Genomic DNA, 7593 nt, shown 5'->3' with positions numbered 1-7593 from the left:
TAAGTACATAAACTCTAAATAAGAATACCTAATTGTTAAGATACAAAAGAGGTTTCACTTTTGTGACCCTATACACCATGATTTGATGTATGGCTAGCCCATCATCAAGGTGATTATATTCTAAACCAAACTAGAATAATATATCATGAAGATGATGCAAGACTCAAATTGGTAACCCAAGATTAAACCTTAAAATTTTGGAATGATGAACGCAAAGAGTTATCGAGTACTCTTGAAACCATTAGATTGTTAATGGTATATGCGTATCTTGTATTCAAAGCAAGATGTCTCGTGCCTTTTGGTTGAAAAGGAGATCGAGGTTGTATATCATCGATCCAAAATAGGTTAATCATTTTCTTTTACCAACGATTTAAGTTGACGCTAATATGTTCACTTAATAAGGTAAAAGGAGAAATCTTTGAAGAATTTCAAAGAGTTCAAGGAATCACGATTTAGTCGTGATGGGATTATCAAAGTGAAGACTTTGATATAAGCCAAAGGAAATGTGATATAGAATCACAAGTTAATCTCTCGTAGCACGCATTATGGAATAATGTGTGGTTGGATAAGAAATCAAACGCTATTCGATATGGTTTGGATTTCAATCAAGTTACATTTAGTTACTTGATTCTTTTGGGGATTTTATCATTTTGTCTAAATTATTTTTCCACTAAAAACGAATCATATGAGATATGATATGGTAAGGGACCATGTTTGTAAGTTTTCACAAGAAACAAATGCTCATTTTTCCCTTTCAATTACGAGTACGACGGGTTTGCGGCTCGTGAAGCTGTCTTTCTAAAATACAGGTTTATTTTTAGAAGACAGAGTGGGAGAAATTGTTCAAGAGCCACAAAGAATGTTATGTCACAAGAAACTGGTCTTTCTTGGCTACATGAGACGTTTTGTGTAAGACGTTGTTTCTTCAAAACCTAGGAGGTTAAATTCGTCACTTGTTAAAAATGATGAATTCATGCTACTTTTAAGAAAGTAAAGAGCTTATAACTTACAAAAGAAATTGTTTGATTCAAGTTGATTACTTCTAGAAAGTAATGAACATATGACTTACATAAAAGTGTTTAAGTCACAACTCAATACAAGGCTTAGAGTCATGAAAATCCGAATCAAAAGGGCTTGATTAGTGACAAAGGGTTTTGCACTAATAAAGAGATATTTCAAAGCAAGATTGGTTGCAAAGGGTTTTTGCACTAATTGAAATGATTAAGTCTATTTGGATCTTCTTAGGGATTGTGTTTCATTATGAGGATATGCATACAGCAAGTGAATCTAAAACCCACTTCTTCAATAGAAGGAATGTATTCAATACATGTCATGAGTTTTATGGATTCTTGCAATCCTAAGATAATGTGAAACTTAAGAGAGGATCTTAAGTAGGACATCAATGAGTTGGAATCAACATTTTGATCATATGATAAAACATTTCTCGATAAGTCGAGAAGTTATGTTTATACACGGAGTTTAGTGGGAGTTACGGAAGTTTTAATTAGTCCGATATGTGGATGACATATTGATCATCGAGAATGATTTAAGACTTTTGGAGTATTATAATACATCTTGAATATCCGGATTTATGAAGATAAATCCACATGATATTAGCGTCAGTAAGAAGTCTTATGTTGATAAGATTCATGACTAGTTCAATTAAATTGAACATATTTGATTGATTTCATTTGCTTCCGCTGCCGAATCAATTAAAAGGAAATGATGTATAACATTTCATATGCTTTGAGTATGATGAATTATTTTCAAAAATCGAATTTAAGAAATCTTTACCAAGTAAAGCTATAAAGATTACCCTTAAGTGCTTGCAGAAGCATTAAGGAAGTAAAGCAAAGTGTTTATGATGCAATATTGTGTAAGGGTGTTACACAAGTGACAATTGACAATTGAGATTGCGCATTGTTTCCGACAAAACCATAATCAAAACACATTAGGATGGTTAAGATACCATTGTGGTTATGTTATTTAAGAAATAGATTTTCTAGAATCGTTCTAGGCAATAAAGAACAATAAGAGATATTTATAACGGAAATTGAGTACACTTGCAATCATGAGATGTGCAAGAAGGATGAGTCCCGCACACTGTGAAAGCAGTGGGAGCTATTCTTAGGCTAGAGGGCCTATGTCTTGATTGGATCTCGACACGTACTCAGAAAGTTTTGTAATGCAAATGTATACATTACAAAGGAAAACGAGTATGTAGTAAGGTTGAGTAAGGTACAAGAAATTGATAAAACCTACTAACCAAAGCCTTCTCAAAGGCTAAACATGATGAGTCATGTCATTTCAATTGAATTAAAATGAACAACTACGTACAAGATCAAATTGGATTATAGAACATGAAATAGTAATCAGGCATTGACTATTCATATGTGATAATCGCATTTGTCGTTCGAGTTTTACTTTAAAACTCTTTTATTACACTTTGTTACATCCAAACGGGTTGTAAAGACAATTGAACCCCGTTAAAGTGAACACGGATTAGCATTGTATTCGCCCATAGTCACTTATATGAGGTGACGTCTCGAAGTGACTAGAGTGTGATGCGATTGATGGCAAGTTCAAGTGCCATAGAGTCATGTGAGATGACTAGTCGATCACATAGGCACATGTTAGGAACACTTTGTCGGGCGATGACCGCTTATAGAGTTCTCGCAAATTTATAAAGCCTGGTCGTGGCGAGAGCTACTATAGTATTCTAATGAGTCGATTCTTTTGACTAAAGACTATTCACCTAAGATGGCACAGTTTCAGATTAACTTTGATTTGTGTTACTACGACCTTCGTAAATGGGGTCAAATGGGCATATTTTGGGTTATGATGGCTGTGGCTAGTCGAAGGGAATAAGTGCGATATTGTCCACCCCTTGTCAGGGTTAAAACAATATCTCGGGGCCACTCGAGGAGTAATTAATCGGAAATGCGTGGCCACGCTCGGAAGGAATCCGTGGTGGATAAATCCGGTCAAAACAGTTATTCTCCAGATCGAGGAAACCACTCTCGATATGATCACTTGCAAGTACGACCTGAAAGACACCTTGCATTGAGTGGGAGATAGTAATAGGACAAGAGAATTGGTGACGCACACTTGTCGAGGACAAGTGGGAGATTGTTGGGAAATGTGTCCTCAACAATAGTGCGATCATGTGATTTAAATATCATTATTAAATCTCATTTTAAAGAATACAATTGGGAAGTAATTTGGTTACTGTCAACTGGTCAACATATATCGGTAATGATTGGCTGACTAGAGTTTGACATTACTGTCGTATGACGGTGGTGATCAGTTGACCCCCTAGGTCATACCTATAGGGCAATACTCTTAATTGATCATTTAATTAATCGTATAATGTTACGAGTTAATTAAATTACTTGAAAAATTGACGGACAATTTTGGAAGTATAATTTACGTATCAAATTGAAATGTGATTAAATGAGATGCGGTTTGAGTAATCGAATTGTATCATTACTCGGATGAAATTATTGTTTAAAGAAACAATTGGATTTGAATGAATTATTATAAATGCGATTTGTAAACGGTAAAATATTTTGGTACAAGTAATTATGAATTACTAAGTCGATTTTTGTATATGACGTATTTTTATTAATACGTTGATTTTTAATATGTTAAAAATACATAACGAATTTATGTTACATATGACATGTGACATATTGACAATTGACAAAAATAAAATGGATTTCATATTATCCATTTGGACCCAAATATTGGACTTAATTAACATATTCTTATAATGTTAATTAGTGTAGTGGAAGATGTAATCATTCTTTTTACACTAGGCATGCATACCTAGTGCTTCTTGTGGAAGAGCACCTAGCCCATGCATTGGCCTTCCTCTTCCACCCAACCGGTTTTCCCTTGGTTAGAACAAGGGTGCTTTTGCTTAAATTATTATCATTCTCTATATGCATGTTTTGGTAATAATTTTATTCATTCACTTCACAACATATTATTTTTAGAGAGATAAAAATAATACTCTTCCTATTTACTACTCCTACCCGGTTTTAGAGAGTAAAAACCAAAACTTTTTGGTTCAATTTTTCACTAGATTAATATTATACTAGCTCAAATAATATTAATTAGATTAAGAGTTAGCTTTGGGTATTATTCCTAAGGAGAGATCCTACACTTGGATCTTGTTCTTCCATTAAAGGAAAGCTCAAGAACAAGAGAGACAGGTGTTCTCTCTTGTGCCCATTTAACCGAAATCATCAAAGTAAGGACATGATTTCTCCTCTATTTTATCATTGTTTGCATGCATAAAATCCGTTTTAATTTTATGACAAATTAATTTAGACATATATGAGTATGTTAGTTTGTATATGAATCTACATTTCCTTCAGTAGATTGGATCGTCACAAACATGTCTTATAGTGTTACTTTGTGAAAGTAATAGAACTATAATCTATAAAGATAGAGTGGGAGTATAGTTGAACTATAATCTATAAAGATAGAGTGCGATCATAGTTCAGTGGGAGTTTAGCGCACATATCTTATTGTTAAAATATTGCTTTGTGCATGTAATGGTATTATGACCTTGTCCCAAATCGACCTTGTTACATACGAGCCATAGCATTACAATCCAAAAATTGTTACTCAAGAGTAGATTTACTTTAAGGCGAGGGTCTCCTCAAAAGTAAATAGAGCTTTAGAGTACTTAAATTCATAGATTAACATGAAGATGTTGATCAAGATAAATTATGTTAGGAATCGCCACATTTTATTTTAATGAAGAAGGCAAATGATGATTCGCTTTTCTAAAATGGGAATTTAGAGAAGGATGTGTATGGAACACAAAACCTTAGATAAAGATCTAAGAGTCCTAACATATTATGCGTAGCTTTCTTAAGTGATCCTAGAATGGTCTTAAGCAAGCATAAAAGGATTATACTTTTCGTTCATGTGATAATTGAGAATGTTTCATTCACATGATTGAAGAATCATGAAGCAATTCCATAATTACAAATAATAATAAAAATACAAAACTATTCCTATTATACATTTGTAAAATGGAAAAACTAGTAAAAATAAAAGTGATACGAGATCACATTAAATTACAACCGAATCAATATTCCCTTTCATTACGGGTAATATCGATTAAAACTAAGGCCATACTAAGATAAAATTACATAATTCAAAATTATATAAATAAAAGACATTCAACAATTGAAATATGCAGCATTATAATATGTACCTATCATGCCAAATTATGTGCCAAATCGCACTATTTAACTTATATCGTACATATATAACCCGGTTTTATGGAAATGCGTGATAATAACTTCTTAAAATCACAAATTAACACTTAAATCATATTTAAGCTCAAGTTAATTATCCTAACACTCTTAGGACTCAAAAATTAGTCATCACTCAATTTTTGACAATAATTCAACTTGATTTAATTTTTATGCTCATTTTTGACCTTAAAAACATAACATTTATGAAATAAATCCAAATTAAATTACAATAATTTCAAAATTTGAATTTTTAATTTTTGAACATTCTGGAATAATTCCATGACACTCATAATGTCAAAAATCATGGTTAAAATTTTCGAATTAATTTCGAGAAAATATAGTTGCAATTTATCGGTTTTATCTCATAAAACATCTAAAGTATCCAAAAATTAATCCCATCAACTTTAAAACTTTAGATCTGTTAAGTGGGATATTTATTTAACCTAAAATAATTTTCTCATGCCATGCAATTCGTTTTAGCTATTTATCCAAATTGTTCAACAACATTACTAATATTATTAATGTAATATATGAGTATTAGTAATCAATTTTAAGGTAGACTACTAATTAAATATCTAGCAAATATTATTTAGTAGTGATAAGGGTTAAATCTTGGGTGCAATCAAGAGGAGAATCTCTACATTGGGATTTTGGAGGATCATCCTAACACTCATTATAGCTCAAGAACATGTGAAGGTAGGAGACCTTACTTGTGCCCATAAATCCGGAAATAATAATGTAAGGGACATTATTTTTCTTATTAATCTCTTATTTTTTTATGCATGCACTAGATATAAAGAATACAAATTAAGAAGTTAATTAGTTCACTATTAGAATAGTCTAATAATAGGTATATGAACCTAACAGTAAGTTAATGGAACGTGAGAATGAAAGATTTAAATGAAGGATGCGAATGGTGGTAACTTGAGATGTTTAAGGATTATGAAGGGAGATAGTTATAACTGGGTTGGTTAAGAATATATGTAATGGAAAGGTCGTTGTAGATAGATGGAAAAGAATGGTGTATAAAGAGCTTAAATTGAGTTATGCAGCGATGTGGATTTGTAGATAAAGATTTAGTTTGGGTATTTGGCTTATCAAGAGGTGAGCCTAGTGTGTAATTTCCTTGCGCAATTAACGGTATGAAATGAATTTTGGTTTCTAGAGGCAAATAGTAAACGTTGATTTTGTGGATCGATTAGTGGTAAGTGTGAGTGAGTTGAATGGTGAGAGAGGACCCATGGTAAGAAAGAGTGAGAAGGTACCGATATGAAGTAATGGAATTTGAGTTTTGGATCAACGAAAAGGTAACCGGATTACCAGAGAGTTAGGTACAAGGATTAAGGAGATGAACTAATAATTGGTATTGTTGAGTGTAAAAGGAAGAGGAGGACGAAAGTAAGCTGAGAAAACGTTGACCAGAGTTAAGGAACATGAAAGTAAGGAATCATGGAAATGTGTGATAGAATCATGAGAGGATGTGAGTTAATGGTTATATAGGAGTTTTAGGACAACATGTTAGCCATGGGTTTCGAGGAATTAAGGGGAGTAAAAGTTGGTAGAGTACTTGCACGATATGAGATTTTGGTGGTGAGTTAGGTGGCGATACAATTAAAGATAGAATTGGGATGAATGTTCAGGTAAATTTTGTTGATGGGTTTGATGTTCGTCATTTGGGATGCTAACCAAAGATGGGAAAGAAACCGTGATATTTAGAGATGAGTGTAAGAGGTTTGATATACCAACGGTGGTAGTGTTGAGGTGTTGTCACTAGTGGTTAAGGGTGATGATAAGCAGGAAAGATAGCCATTCTAGAGAGGTTGATTTTATAGAAGACCAGATTGATATGTATGGTTGTGAGGAAGTATAAGATGTGGTTATAGGAGGTGGTTTCTAGTAGTTGAGTATTAATGGTATGGTTACATTTTTCAGGAGGTGATAGTTATGCGAATGAGAGAATGTGTTACGAAGGGCATGCGAGTTAAGCTCCGGCGAGAGATAACCTTTATCAAGTGGTAACTTACGTGATCAGGATTGACTAGTTGGATGTGATTACGGGTCTATGATGTGTATAAATGTTTGTGTGAGGTTCTGACCTCACGAGAAGTGGTATGGTGTGATAGTTATAAAGTTGTTATCTGAATGTTCTATAATATATGTTGGGTACGGTAACCTAATGGAATGATATTCAAAAAGTAATAATTTGAGTGATTTGGCATGGCTAGTTATACTTGTATGTGTATTCATGATATATGTTACTCCGTGAAAAAGGTATGGATGATATTCATGAGGTTCTTATCTGTTTATTCCGTGTAAT

The sequence above is a fragment of the Silene latifolia genome, chromosome 4, assembly GCF_048544455.1.
Source record: "Silene latifolia isolate original U9 population chromosome 4, ASM4854445v1, whole genome shotgun sequence".
Taxonomy (NCBI): domain Eukaryota; kingdom Viridiplantae; phylum Streptophyta; class Magnoliopsida; order Caryophyllales; family Caryophyllaceae; genus Silene; species Silene latifolia.
Note: the sequence above shows the minus strand (reverse complement) of the source record.